The sequence below is a fragment of the Cupressus sempervirens genome, chromosome 8 (genome assembly GCF_028749045.1).
Source record: "Cupressus sempervirens isolate cs-2001-9-10 chromosome 8, ASM2874904v1, whole genome shotgun sequence".
NCBI lineage: Eukaryota > Viridiplantae > Streptophyta > Pinopsida > Cupressales > Cupressaceae > Cupressus > Cupressus sempervirens.
In genome coordinates, this window is record NC_143125.1 from 758,398,920 (window position 1) to 758,415,390 (window position 16,471).

General features: G+C 36.9%; 1 pseudogene; it reads right to left on the reverse strand.

The window, feature by feature from the left end:
- Positions 1 to 12,972: 12,972 nt before the first annotated feature.
- Positions 12,973 to 16,217, reverse strand: LOC149544634 (uncharacterized; annotated as a pseudogene).
- Positions 16,218 to 16,471: the final 254 nt, after the last annotated feature.

Sequence of the window (16,471 nt, forward strand, 5' to 3'; positions counted from 1 at the left end):
CCAGAGACAGGTACAAGCATTGCAAGAGGAGCTTCGTAGAGGAGCAAATATTGCTGCAGATGACAATAGTGAGGATGAGAATGAAGAGGAAGTAATGGAAGTTGACGGGGAAGTTTTGAATCCTATAGAGGAAAGGCTTTTTAGGGCCATTTCTAGGTTTGGGAAAAGACCTACAATTGAAGTGGGTATATTTTCGAGAAATTTGAAACCAGATGAGTTGATCGATTGGATCAATGAACTGGACGAATACTTTGAGTATGAGGATATAAGGGACCCAGATAGGGTTAAGTTTGCGAAGGCCAAACTAAAAGGCCATGCCAAAATCTGGTGGCAAGAGATTCAACTGGAAAGACTTAGAAGAGGAAAGGAGAAGATCACAAGATGGGATCGCATGGTGGACAAATTGAAAAAGCAGTTCATTCCTGTGGACTACGAGCTTGATCTGTTTAAAAAGATGCATGGGTTAAAGCAAGCAGGAAGGTCAGTCCAAGAATATACAGAGGAGTTTTATCGACTCCTGATTAGAGCGGGGCATGCAGAAGCAAATAAGGAGAAGGTTGCTCGTTATATCAGTGGGTTACGACCTAGCATCCAGGAAGAACTAAGTCTGGTAAGAATGACCAGCGTGGAAGAAGCATACCAGTTTGCCCTACGAGTTGAAGAAAAGCTAAGTAAAAGGTTTGAAGGAAGACAAAGAGGGCGAGGTCAAGGAGGAAGGGGAAGCGGTAGATCATCTGGAGGCCGCAATGAAACTCAAAAGAAAAATGAAGATGAGGGTACTAGCAGGAACCAGAGGAATGAGGGTTTCAACCGCTCCCGTGATCAAGACTTTGGAAATCAAAGAGGAAGAGGTAGAGGATGTGGGCAAGGAAGAGGAGGCTTTCGTGGTACCTGTTTCCATTGCAATGAAGAAGGTCATCGTGCCTTTGAATGCCCTCAACGACAAGGAAGGACAGATAGGAGAGCTGAGGGCCAAGCTAGGGTTGCTCATGTGGATGAGGATGCACAATCATCACATTCAGAGGATGCAGAAAGAGGAGAGGCCTTGGTAAATGAAAGAGTCCTACTAAGTGGTGAGAATGAACCAGGACAACGGAGGAGTTTGTTCCGTACCAGATGCAAGTGTGAGGATAAATGTTGTGATGTGATCATTGATGGTGGTAGCACTGATAACCTGGTATCAGAAGAGATGGTCTCTAAGCTGAAGCTCAAGAGGGAGAAACATCCCCAGCCCTATCGGATTTCTTGGGTAAAAGATGATCATAAGGTCCTGGTAAGTGAACAATGTTTAGTAAAATTCAAAATTGGGAGTTACCATGATGAAGTTCTCTGTGATGTTATTTCGATGGATGTTTGCCATCTATTGTTGGGTAGACCATGGCTGTTTGATAGACATGCAATACATGATGGACATGCAAACACATACTCTCTGACAAAGGATGGAGTTCGCCACAAATTGAAGCCCATGAAAAAGGAAGGTGAAAAGGTATGTAGCAGTGCTAGGATTTGTCTTGTTGATGGAAGGAAGTTTTTAGATGGCATGAAACATCAGCGCATGTGCTATGCTTTGATTCCTAGAAAAGATAAAGAAGGTAGTAGTGAAATACCATTTGAAGTTTCAGATTTACTAGGAGAATTTGGAGATATTATCTCTGATAATGTTCCAGATGGATTGCCACCAGTAAGGCAAATCAGTCATTAGATAGATCTGATTCCAGGAGCTAGTTTGCCTAACAAGGCTGCTCACAGGATGACTCCTACTGAAACAGAGGAGCTAAATAGACAGGTTCAGGAGCTGTTGAGGAAGGGCTTGATTCGAGAGAGCCTGAGTCCATGTGCAGTACCTGCAGTACTCGCACCAAAAAAGGATGGAGAGTGGAGGATGTGTACAGATTCCCGAGCTATAAATAGGATAACCATCAAGTACCAATTTCCTTTGCCAAGGATGGATGATCTTATGGACTGCTTGAGTGGAGCTGAGTACTTCACAAAGATAGATCTAAAGAGTGGCTATCATCAGATACGGATTCGAGAAGGAGATGAGTGGAAAACAGCCTTCAAGACCAAGGAGGGTCTTTATGAGTGGTTAGTCATGCCTTTGGATTGACGAACGCCCCAAGCACCTTCATGCGGCTCATGAATGAGGTACTTAAGAAGTTCTTGGGAAAATTTGTTATTGTCTATTTGGATGATATTTTAATTTTCAGCAAGACTTTGGAAGAACATTTACTGCATATTCGTAGTGTCTTTGAAAGGCTAAGGGAAGAGAAATTGTTAATTAATCTAAAGAAGTGTGTCTTTGCAAAAAGGGAGTTAGTCTATTTGGGATTTGTTATATCACCTGAAGGTCTCAAAATGGATCCAGAGAAGGTAAAAGCCATCTTGGAATGGCCTACTCCAAGGTCTGCTACTGAGATTAGATCATTTCATGGTCTGGTTAGTTTTTACAGGAAGTTTATTAAGAATTTCAGTGGCATATGTGCACCTCTAACTGATACAATAAGAGGGGATAGAAAAGAGTTCAAATGGACTGCAGCAGCTGCGAGAAGTTTTGAATTGCTGAAGAAGAAGGTGACTGAACAGCCTGTGTTGGCACTTCCAGATTTCAGAAAAGTATTCCAGGTGGATTGTGATGCTAGTGGTAGCGCTATTGGGGCTGTATTAAGCCAAGAAGGTAAGCCTATTGCATATTTTAGTGAAAAATTGAATGATGCAAAGAAGAAGTATTCTGTTTATGATCAAGAGTTCTATGCGATAGTTCAGGCCTTAAAGAAATGGAGGCATTATTTATTGCCAAAGGAATTTGTTTTGTATACTGATCATCAGGCATTACAGTACCTAAATAGCCAAGGTAAATTGAATCAGAGGCATATGAAGTGGGTAGAATTCTTGCAGAGTTATACATTTGTGTTGAAGCATAGAAGTGGAAAATCTAACAGGGTTGCAGATGCATTAAGTAGGAGACAGTTGTTGCTTACAGCAATGCAGGTTGAAGTAGTTGGGTTTGATGAACTCAAGAATTTGTACCCTGAGGATCCTGATTTTGCTGAAGCATGGAAAGCTTGTAAAGAACCTGTTGCTGTAGATAGAACCAAGTGGTTAGACTATTTGATTCAGGATGGCATGTTGTTCAAAGGTAGTCAATTGTGCATTCCAAGGAGTTCCATGAGGGAAAATCTGATTAAGGAGAAACATAGTGGAGGGATGGCAGGACATTTTGGTCGGGATAAGACCATTGCCATTCTTAGAGAACATTATTTTTGGCCTCAAATTACACAGGATGTGAAGAAGTTTGTACAGAGTTGCCAGGTTTGTCAAGTTGCCAAGGGGTTTAGTCAAAATACTGGCCTATATCAGCCATTGCCTGTTCCATCAAGGCCATGGGAGGACATAAGTATGGATTTTGTTCTTGGATTGCCAAGGACACAAAGGGGTAATGACTCAGTATTCGTGGTGGTTGATAGGTTCTCCAAAATGGCACATTTCATTCCATGCCACAAAACTCATGATGCTGTCCATATTGCAGGCTTGTTTTTCAAAGAGGTGGTAAGACTACATGGTCTTCCAAGAAGTATAGTTTCTGACCGAGATACTAAATTTGTGGGGTATTTCTGGAGGACATTGTGGAAGAAGTTGAGAACAGACTTGAAATTCAGTTCCACGCATCACCCACAGACTGATGGCCAAACAGAAGTGGTAAATAGAAGTTTGGGCAATTTGCTGAGATGTTTAGTTGGGGATAAGCCCAAGGGATGGGATTTGATTCTACCACAGGCAGAGTTTGCTTATAATAACTCTGTAAATAGGAGTACTGGAAAATCACCATTTCAAATTGTATATGGGAATAGCCCAAGGACTACACCAGAATTGAGGAAGATAGAACAAGGGGAGAGAACAAGTGCTGAAGCTGAGGAATTCGCTGAACACATCAAGCGTCTACATGAGGAGGTTCAAGCACACATTATCAAGATGAATCAAGAGTATAAAGCTAGGGCTGATGCAAGGAGAAGACATAAGGAATTCCAAGTAGGGGATCTAGTCATGGTGCACTTACAAAAAGAAAGATTTCCAGTTGGTACTTACAACAAGCTGAAAATGAAGAAATTTGGCCCCTGCAAAATTTTGAAGAAACATAACTCAGGAAATGCATATGAGGTGGAGCTGCCAGATGGTATTCACATTTCTCCCATTTTCAACATTGCAGATTTGACAGAGTATCATGATGATGGTACTGATGAGGAGTTGGTTTTAGAGCCATGTCCAATTCCTTCTTCTAAGAAGGAGGAGATAGAAGACATTCTAGATCATTGTGTGGGTAGGAGTACCAGAAACAGGCAGTATGAAGAGTATTTGGTCAAATGGAAAGGACGACCGATCGAAGACTCAACTTGGATTTTAGCAGCTGAGGTTTCCCATTTGGGATTTCCTCTACCATCCATAAAGTGACAGGGTCACTTTTCAATCTACCCTGGGTGTCTGATGCAGGAGCATCCAGAGGTATAAGGGCAATCCTGTGTCACCCAAAAAAATGTACTTAGACTTAGTTTCTATTTTATGTCTTTACATTTTTGGATACCCATTTGGCTCAAATAAAGGTTCCAACTCTCATAGTTCAACTATCAGTGCATTTGAAAATCCTGAAAAAATAGGAGCATGCAATTTGGCCATCATTTTGGTGACCTAGAAGGTGTGACTTGGCCAGATGTATGTAATTGAGATTTAGAGCATTCCAGAAAAAGAATCAGGTCAAAAGGCCCCACGGTTTGAAAGTTATTGCAGTTTTTTGAGTTTTGGAGACCCCCTAAGAATGCTTCAAAGTCAGGTTTGGGGCATTAAATGACCTCGAAAAGGGTCAAAAAATGGGGGACGAGCAAAGCTAGTCCATAGGGCTATAGAGCGCTTCGAGAGCTTTCCGAAAATGTAAACGGTTCGTCAATCGGAGTTACGGTTCAAAAGTTATGCCTCTCGGAAGTTCGGCTATCGTTTCTGGATTCTTCTAGAATTGCACCGACTTCTAACGCAGCTTCCAGAACCTTCTATTTTGTCGGTGGATGCCTACTAGCACTTTCTAGAATGTACTCCTAGTCCTTAACCCTCCGGGGTCTATTTAAGGAGATTTCTGGCATTGTAAAAGGCAGTTCGGATTGGAGCTTGAGAGGAGGTGCTAAAAGGAGAAATATTCTCCAGATTTATGCTATTGTAAGCCCGCAGGGCATGTTTTGAGTTTATTTTCTCTGCACTATTTGTACCAGCTTATTTTCTTAGTGAATATAATTTCCCCTTTCTATTGTGTCTATTCTGGTTGTTGGGTTGTGTCTCCATCACTTCTTAGGAAACAAACTAGTCACTTGGACTAGCAAGAAACAAACTTGTACCTCATAGTCCATAGCTGAAGTAGAGTATGTAGCAATAACCATCAATTGCACAAAAATTGTGTGGCTCAAACACTTATTGAAAGGCATGAAGGAGGAGATAACTAAGCTAGTGATATTGTATTGTGATAACACAAGTGCTATCAACATATCCAAGAACCCTATGATGCATGCAAAAACTAAGCACATTGCAATCAAGTATCACTATGTTAGAGAACTGGTAAAAGATAAACAAGTGAAGATGGAATACATTCACTCAAAGGAATAGATTGCTGATATCTTCACTAAACCACTACCTAAAGATGCTTATGAGTATCTTAGAGGTATGTCGAGCAAAGCCCCTATCCCAAGCTATTTCAGCAATAGTAGAGTTACCCTGCATCAAAAGGAGTTGATTATTGGAATGATGACATTTTGATGCAGAGGATACTAAAGTACTAAATTCCCAAATCAATCACAAGCATGGTGACAAAGGAAAATATTAGAAGATGCAAAGTCTATAATCAAATATGCTACATCTTTGACATTGTTGTCAAAGAGCGATATTGAATAGCAGAAACTAATCAACTGGATAATCAACAAAGAGGGAGAAAGAAATTGATCAGTAGTAGTAAAGGACTAGAGGGACAAATAGTAGAAATGGATCAGTTAGAGAGAGAAAAATAGGATTAGTCATATAGAAGATAAGAAGAAAGGAAACAATAGCTAAAAGGGAGAAGTAGAATAGAGGAATTGATTTGTATTAGTGAAAGAGAGAGATATGATACAAAGCGGGAGATATGAATCAACAAGTTTTCTTTTTCGCATAGTAGTAGTATGGTAACTTAATTGAACAGGTTGATTAATTGATTAGTTTGGTTTGCCATCAATTCCAAAGAGGGAGATTGTTGGAAAATGATTGAAAAGATCATTGTTGAAGAATGATGAAGTCAATAAAGAATGTTTTCAATCATTGTTTTTCCATTGATGTTAAACCTGCTATTTGTAGGAATGACAATTGCTTATATGATCCAACTACTATCACTTTGTTGATTAATGAGGAGGACTTAATCAATAAGAGGTAACAAGAGCACCTAAGGAAAAGGTTAAGTTATGTTGATGCAATGAAGTATAAGGATGAGCTAAGACATTGATGAAATGATGCATTGATAACATATTCTAAGGTATAGAGGTTGGATACACTTAGATACATTAGAAGTGTAACTTGGAACAAGGTTGACTACAAAGCTTAACTAAGTTCATCAGCGAGTGTCGAGCAATTTTCAGTTCAAGCCAAGAAAATGAAAAATCTAGTGTGTGCCAATTGAACTTCAGGTGTCAAGTGAAATTCCTTTAGGTGATAAGTGAAGTTCAAGTGTCGAGTAAAAGTGTTGAAGTGTCGAGCACCAGTAAAACCTAGTTGATGCTAAGTAATACAGTATGTGCCAAGCAACAGTATTTCAATAGTGTCAAGTTGCTACATTATTTGAAAACTCAAAGATTCACTAGATCAGAGATGATAAGGTTGTTAAATAGAATTTTGTGAACCAGGTGGAAAATAAGAATGATGAGCTAGTGTCACAAAGTTTTATGCTAACTATTTTTAGGCGAATACAGGTGGATTCAACATGAAGTTTCTAGAAGAAACAGATTAGAGGGAAAGATATATCATATCTTTCCAAGTCAATTCAAGTTATGAGCAGGAATAATTGAGCAGGAAAATGAATTACAGACTTCTACATAAGGAGTTATAGGTCAGAGATCAAAGTGTGTGGTGCTAAGAAGTGGTTGAAAGAGGTTGAATGTGGGCTAGTGTGAAGTGTCAAGGAGAAGTCATAGTAAGGAAGAACAGAGCATAGAGACTCTGATTTGATCAAGTGACCACAAGGAGAAGATTGCATTGGCATAACAATCACAAGACTCAGGGAGATAGAACTTGTAAGGATGGACAAGCTATCAAAACTGAAAAGGAAGCAAGCCAAGAAAAGAATGAGCTGAATTGTGATCTAAAATCTACAAGGTTGAAGTTGTAAGTTACATCAAGCCAAAGGATATCTAATATTATATAGCAATTGTACTAGAAAAGAAAAATCCTATGGTGATAAGTTAGCTTAGCAGCTAGGTTGGAGAGCCTTTAACAAGGTGATTACAAATCCTATGGACTTAGGTTGGCCTAACAACCATTTGTAGATCCTTTAACAGGGTGACATTCCAAGTTGAATGTTCTAAAAGTCCTCTAACAAGGCACACTCCTAACAAGGTGTTGAAATCCTTTAATAGGGTCACATCTAACAATGTGTTGTAGCCTTTAATAGGGTATGCCTTTAATAGGGCATCACTTTAAAAGGGTGAGAAAGAAGGTAGCATGTTACTAGTGGTTTTCCCAAATTGGGTTTCCACATAAATGTCTATGTCATGTGTTGATTTCATTTGTTTCATTTATACATATTGATTTACAGTGACTTGCTAGGATAAAGATTTAAGCTTCGATGAATGGTAGTGTGAATGGGCTCGCTATAATTAGTGAAAAAGTTTGAAGTGGACATTTTGGACCTTGAATAACTGATTCACCCCCCTTCTCAGTTATTCTAAACAATTCTAACACCTTAGAAAAAGTTAAAATTAAATAATTGTTATTGAATTATAAGGTAATGAGTGAATTTTTTTGAATGTTTGGCCCATAAAATAGATAAGAGTGGGGTGAGAAGTGAATCAAGTGGACAAAGAGAAAATGTGTTGAATTCCCAAATTTTTCTAAGGGTTTGTTTGTTTACTAGCGTTCGTTAATTTGAACTAGATTTTAGATGTATCAAACTAGAATAATTCAAATTTGAATTAATTCATATCCAAATCCAATTGGCAATTCCAAATTCACCTTAGGCTAAAAAATCCTTATTTCAAAAATAAAAATAAAAAAAATTCAAACCTCCTACCAATTCTGGGTCATTTTCCACAAACAAAAAGTAGAAATAATATTTCATATTCACATAATTCTCCCTCCCAAAAAAGGATTTCTGAAATTAAAGATGACTAAACATGGTTTCCTAATGTTATGTAAATGACAAATCAAAAAAATAGACAAAAGGATAATATCTTGAATCATCTTGCTTTCTCTCTCACGTACTAAACATCATATATTTCCATATATGAAACAACAACAATGTAAAAGAGACTAATTTTTTTTAATAATTTCTCTAATTTATTAATAAAAATGTGTGGAGAAAAAAGACAAGAAATGGTGAGTCTTTCAGTTAGTAAATCTCCCAATTCTATGATAGAGAGATGTGATAAAAATTTGGAAGTCCATCAAGTCTGATTTGCCTTTTTACAAGGCCAAAATAACTAATTGTAGTTGTAGAAATAAAACTCAAATTTCAAGAGGGAAGAAGAAGGGAGGCAAATTTTCCATGTTCCACTACCAATATCGGCTAGTTCGTAGATCACCAAAGAAAATGAAGGGCATACATAAGCTTGCAAATAAAGTCGTGTGATGTCCAACTAGCAAGAGTCCCATACGAATAGTAGACTAAGATAGAAGAAAGAACGAACTGAAATGTAGAGTACTTTGAATGGTTAAATAGATTTTTCTTCACCAGTATGAATAGGGAACACAAGATGGAAAGCGGGGCATGTAACAAATAATGAAGATGATCATCAAGAGATAATTAATGATAGGGTTTCAAGTAGTGTGGGTTTAATCATGGAGGAAATTAGGCATCTAATCATGCTCAAGATGGAGTATACTTAGGATGATTGATCTCTTGAAAAGTCATGGTGTTTCATCTCTGCGAGCATATCCTAGATCCAATCATTGTTAAGTGTTCTATTTATTCTAATGAGAGATGGATTCATGTGAATCACTACTCTTGAAACTTGTGTCAATGAGTTTGACTCAAAAACTACATAATTAAATCCTTATAGCAATGTCACAATTTGAATTATTGTGGAAAATATCTCCTACTTATCCATTAATGAGCTTAAGGGGCTTTTTAATGAATGGCTTATAAGGCACAACACTTGCTGAAGGTTTTACAAATGGGGTTGCAAGTAGAGTGGCTTTAACCATGGACGAAACCATGTAGTTAAGTGCATGGAAGGTAGAGTAGTACTGGGTGGGTGACATCTTGGGAAATCTCTATGTTTTACCTTTGTGAGAATCACCTAGAAAAAATGAGTATTAAGTGTCCAATTTATTCTCATGAGATATGGATTCATGTGAATCACAACTCATGAAATATGAGTCAATGAGTTTAACTCAAAAACTACACGGTTAAATGCTTATAGCAATATCACAATTTGACCTGCTGTGTAAAATATCTCCTACTTATCAATTGATGAGCCTAAGGGGATTTCTAATGAATGGTTCACAAGGAACAATACTTGGTGAAAATTTTGCAAATAGGGTTGCAAGTAGAGTGGGTCTAACCATGGAGGAAACTTTGTGGTTAAGTGCACTCAAGTTGGAGTAGTACCAAGATGGGCGACTTCTCGAGAAGTCTCAATGTTTCACCTTTGTGAGCATCACCTCTAGATCCAATGAGTCCCAAATGTTCCATTTATTCTCATGAGAGATGGATTCATGTGAATCACTACTCATGAAACATGAGTCAATGAGTTTGACTCAAAAGCTAGCAGATAAATCTTGATAGCAATACCATAATGATCATAAATGAATTTCATTTAATTTTTAAATCACATTTAACAATTTGTAATGTAAAAAATGTTTAATAAACATAATATTATGTATAAATAGTGTTAATTAATAAATATATTTTTAAATATGTAAGTTTATTATTTTGTATTAAAAGTATAGTTACTAGTTACCCTAGAAAGAGATAAATCAAATTATTGTTGTTGAATTATGAGGTAAGTGATTTTCTTTTAAAATGTTACTTTCATGCTTTACAACTTAGCATGTGAAATGGATAAACATGGGTTCAGTAGTGGATGACATTCACAAAGGGAAAATGGAATGATTTTTAAAATTTCATTAAGGACTCATTTGTTTGCTGGCATTAACAACTGTTGTGGCTATCTAATATCTTGAATTCCTCACATGCTTGATTCAAAATTGAGTTTCGGAATCCCTCAAATCAGAATAATTCAAATTTGAGTTAATTCTAATTAACAATTCCAAATCCAAAAACTCTCATTTCAAATCAAAATGGAAATTTGAAACTCATATTCCAATTTCAATTTGACACCTTCAAACTGAAGAATATTTTTAAAAAAAACTTATTGGACTATCAATTCCAAACAAATTGAAAGTACCAAAATATTTCATGTTCTTATAATTCTCCTTCCCTTGAAAAGACCCCTGAAATTAATGACAACTAAACTTGATTTTCCAAGGTTTTGTAAACTACGAAATGGAGAAATCAAAACATAGATGACAAAAAAAGGCATAGAGTATTTTGAATGGTTGAATAGAGTTTTCTGCATATGCATGACTAGGGGCCTATAATTTTGACTTAAATATAAGAATCTAATATTGGGCTATGGCACAAATTTTTCTTCAACTACATGACTTTACATCAAAATATCTAACTTCATCATTTTCTCTTACCCTTTTTCACATTCTAAGTGTACAATATTCATGGGTAATGACAAGTAGTTTCAAAATTTGTATAACATTATCATTTAGAATCTTATAGTCAAGATTTAGTCTATATAATTTTTGGCGTTATAATGCTAATACATGATACATGACTAAAACATAAATTCATTGACTATAGATTTAATTATAAGTTGTGGTTCCAAGTTAAGAATATGTGGTTGTAATTAGCATATGCAACAAAATTTGTAAAAGAGAAAATGGTTAGATTTGACCATTTATTTAATGTACTATATTATTTAATATTGTAAAATTTCTTTAAAAATGACATGGTATTTATTGTGAGTGAAGTACACGCATATGTCTTATGATACTCTTCAAAGGAAGTCAAGTATGAAATAGAGTTTTCAAATGCAAATTTCCAAAATGACTGATTGCAAACTTCATAATTAAGTTACAAGATAAAGAAAATATGAATATAGATTTTATTTTTCAAATTTAATCAAATAAAAAGAAATACCAAATCTAGAAGAAAAAATTTATGAGAAAAAACTCATCATACCAAAGCACAAACCTATTGTATAAAAGGAAAAATATATTACAACAATTTGTATAATTTATACTCTTGCAAGTGTCTTTTAATTCTAAAATAATTTCAACAACATAACGATTTCTACCAACAATATTTCTCTTTTTTTTTTACCACATCACTTTGCATTTACATAGTTTACAATGACCAAGAAAAGTGGTTGCTCAAGAATCGCCTGCATTTATTGTGTCTCCTACACATTTCTAGAAGCTTTCTTTATCCATAACTTTTTCGTCAATAATATCTTATACAAATATTATGTATTGCACATACCAAAATGTCCAAGCTCCTTTTTCAAAATCCTCTAACATTTTCTCCTAGTCATCTTGCATGAAAGATTTTGATACCACGAAGTTACATTTCCAAATCATGCATAATAGAGAAATGAAAAACTATATTACCTCTTAATAAGTAGGAGATATTTTTCTAGCCAAATTATGATATTGCTATTAGGATTTAATTGCTTAGCCTTTTAGTCAAAATCATTAACTCTTGTTTCATAAGTTTAACCAAGATACTAGACAATTAAATCCTTATAGCAATATCATAATATATTACTACTTGTCAATTGGAGGGAAATTTTGGAAATCCCTTAACATTTTTCCCCTAAAGCTTCCTCCTTGTTTCAAGTGCCATATTTTCTCTTTCTCCTCAATGGTAGTTGCACCCAACTTCCTATTGAACCCTAGTATTAAGTTGTGCATTTTGTAAACATGTAATAAATCATTAATTTGTAAAAATTGAATATGACTATATCCATTTATTTGTTTTAACTATTTGGGACTCCTAAGGTTGAGGCACATTTATCTCAATAATCTCCCACTAGGAAACATTGATATTACCAATAAAAGACATCCTAGAGAAAATAAACTTCATATAAGAGTAGCATTTTTAGAGCATAAAAATGAAATATTTCTAGAGCATAAAAATAGACTATTTAGAGCATTAAAACAAGCTCTATGGAAGAAAAGTGAAAGCAGAGAAAAGTGATCTCCATGTCATATCTATAGCAACCTACAATAGAGAAATGATACTTCTAAGGATTATTCTTGCACTGAAATCTGAAATATTGTATTCATTTAATTCAATAGAAAAAATCTTAGATTTATGGTGCTTTTACCTGTATCAAAACATGTTGATACATGGATGGGACTTGACCAAATTGAGTAATATTTGTGCCTCTATTTAATGCATTGCAAGTAAAAATAACATAGAATATTTTACAATTTCACTTCTATTATAAAAAATTGATTTATTTTCCTTTAAAATATTTATTAATATATATATATATATATATATATATATATATATATATATATATATATATATATATATATATATATATATATATATATATATATATAAAATAATTGATAGAATTTAATCTTCTTATAATAATCAACAACCAAAAAAAACTAAAACTTCGCTAACAAATTTATTAAATATATGTAAAAACATCAAGAGTAGAAAATTCGTAATTAGCATAAAGCTTCCTCTAAGCTATTCATTATAGAAAGAATGTCAACATCCTCTGCCGAACATTACAACACCAAAGAACATGACAACTACACAAGGGATAGCCACAGGTGCCAGTGCCAGGTGAAAGGAAAACATGCATATTTATCGGAATATTCTCTGAATCCCCTATACAACACATTCATGAACTCAATGTTCAAAAAGATGTCGGATTACTCTATCCTGCAAAGCAAAACATTTGTATCTCCATTTTAGTTGAAAGCACAACACTGCTATCACGCTGGCAAATCCTACCCCAAAACACAACCCCACTGACACTGCCCACCATCGATCCATCTCATCTGCAGCTTCGTCCATAGCTCCTGTGCTGTTTGCTTGCACCTGGCTGCCTCTTTCCTGAGTCCCAGATTTCAGTGTTCCATTTTCCAAGGGCCATCCATGAAGATTGGGGTTCCCCACATAAGAAGAAGCCTCAAACGTGTCAAACTGCTTGCCCCGTGGTATTAACCCAGAGAGATGGTTGTATGAAAGATTCAAATAAGAAAGGAAAGTCAGGTTTACAAGATCTGCTGGAATCTTGCCTGACAATATGTTTCCAGAAAGATCAAGAGACTCTAAATGAGCCAGACCTCCCAAGGGCGCCGGAATGGTGCCTGTTAGATTGTTGTTTGAAATGTTGAGAGCAATTAAACCCTTCAACTCTCCCATTTCCTCAGGAATACTGCCGGAAAAATTGTTGTAGGAAAGATCCATGAATTTGAAGGCACCGATGATCTTAGTGTATGGAGTAAATCGTCCTTTGATCCAAAGTGTCACTTGATTCTGGAACGCTACGTAGTAGATGGGACCAGAAGCAAAATCATAATAGTAATTAGCTGAGCTCATCTCTGCTTTGTCAGTTTGTGTCTGATTCCTCATAGCATTCAACTTTCCCAAACTCTTGGGAATAAGTCCTGAAATATTATTATGAGATAAATCGAGAATCTGAAGATTCTTGAGCGAAAGCAACTCGAATGGAAAAGTGCTTTGAAAGTTGTTAAAAGCCAAGTTGAGAACTCTTAACTCCGCTAGTTCTCCAATCCAAGCTGGGATGCTCCCCTGAAATCTGTTCTTCCCAATGTCAAATACTCGAAGCTTTGCACAACTTGCAATAGTAGGAGGGACAAGACCTTGCAAGTTGTTTTCACTGAGATTTAGTGTCTCAAGTTGGGTCAGATTTCCTAGCTCTTCTGGCATCTCACCTTCCAAATAATTCTGAGCCAAATTCAAAACAATCATAGGAGAACATCTAGCAAGAGTCTTAGGAATGGCGCCGCTTAGCCTATTCTTTGACAAGTCAAGGAGAGCCAGCCCATTATCAAGGCCAGAGCATATAGATTGTGGAATAGAACCATTGAACCTATTCTCCGACATGTCCAACATCGTCATGAATCTCCCATTTGGAATAGAGCCATGCAACCTATTGTTATGCAAGTCTAGAAGCCATATATCCTTGGAGATAAGAGTGGGCAGAGAACCTTCCAGTCGGTTGTGCGAAAGATTGAGCCTATCAAGACTAGGAAGCTCCCACAGCCAGGTAGGAATATTTCCCACAACGTTGTTATGTGACAGGTCCAATTGTTCTAATGAGTAGAAAGTAGACACAAAAGGAGGAATCTACCCCTGAACATTACAAGAACTTAACCCCAGATATCTCAGTTGACTGAATTGAGGAGCCAAACTTGAAGATATATTAACTGTAAGTTGATTTTCAGAAAAATCCACTTCCTTGAGGTGAGCTAGATCTTCCAATATGGAAAGGGATATGTTGCCGGTTAAATGGTTAGAGAAGAGTAATAATTTTTCTAAGCGGACAAGCTTGCAAATGGCATGCGGAATTTTTCCAGACAACTGGTTGTATCCGAGATCCAGATATCTGAGGGAAGAAAGATTTGAAATGGTATGCGGAATTTCTCCAGACAGCTGGTTGTATTTGACATCCAGATGTCTAAGAGAAGAAAGATTTGAACTTGTACGTGCAATTGTTCCAGACAACTGGTTGTTCTTGAGGTCCAGATATCCGAGGGAAGAAAGATTTGAAATTGTACGTGTAATTGTTCCAGACAACTGGTTGTTCTGGAGGTTCAGATATCCGAGGGAAGAAATCTGTCCAATGGACGTTCCAAATGGTGGTAGATCCCCTGATAAATTATTAAATGAGAGGTCCAAATGTTCAAGCACTGAAAAATTTGCAATCGAGTGAGGAATTACTCCTCCTAGATTGTAGTTATTATATGACAAGTAAAGTTTTCTCAGACTTCGGCTTGAACGATGCAAGAAATTTGAAGGGATGGAACCTTTGAGATCATACGCAGACAGATCAAGGGAAACCAAGGACGAGACATTCTGAAACCAAGCTGGAATTGAGGAATTGAATGAATTCGCTGAAAGATCTAGATGGGATAAGTGAGTGAGGTTTAGGAGAGATGGTATTCTACCTGAAAGTCCACAGCGAGAAAGGTGAATCTCCCTGAGATTAGGGAGGCTTCTGAGGTCGGTTCTCCAGTGATCATTCGCCATGGACAGGTTCACATCACTCATATCCAGGTATTCCAACCTTCTTAGACTTGTTATCCATCCTCCAAATCTTCTACTCTCCAAGCCATTCAATCCCAGATCCAGGTGACGCAAGGTCGTAATATTACCCAACTCGAGAGGAATCTCGCCTCCAAAGTCAGCATATGCCAGGCTAAGGAAAGTAAGTCTTTGAAGTTTTTCCAACTGAGGAGGTATGGCGGTGGAATTGAAGTCATTCCAACTCAAATCCAAATATTGGAGATGCTGCAGGTTGAACAGGGAGGGATGGATCTTCCCACGCAGAGAACATCTATCTTCCCTCTCCTGCCAATATCGGCTACTGTCCCGATCATGGTTTTTGAGGTCGAGGGAAACAACATGGCCGGAAGGATGGTCACAGATGACACCCGCCCATTGGCAACAGTTGAACTGCTGCCACGAGTTCAATCTGCCAGAGGAATCATTGAGCCAACTTCTGAAGTCCAGAAGGTAGCTTCTTTCGTCTTCTGAGCATCCGTTAACAAATGAGAAATGGAAGTGCAAGACTACCATGATGGCAATGCAGAATGAAAAGGGAGACATCGTGATTGCATACAATAGAAAAGCAGTCGAGGCGGAGTATAAGATTAAGGGTTGAGTATTATCATGCAGAGATATATAACACAACCTATCGTAGAGTCTCGTTTGCCTTATTCCAGATGCAAACCTAATTTCTAATACCACGAAACTCCAATCAATTTACTCCCCACGCAGAATAGGAGTCTTGTTAGTTTATTCCACACGCAGTACGACTTTTCAAGAGTCGAGAAAAGTCTCGTTATCGTATCCCGCGCGTGTGAGGATATCATTTGTAACACTTGTATGATTACTTCTGAAGTCTTGTCAGCCTATATTTCACAAGCGGACCAAAATTTTAAGACTAAACAAAAGTCCAGGTTAGGTTGG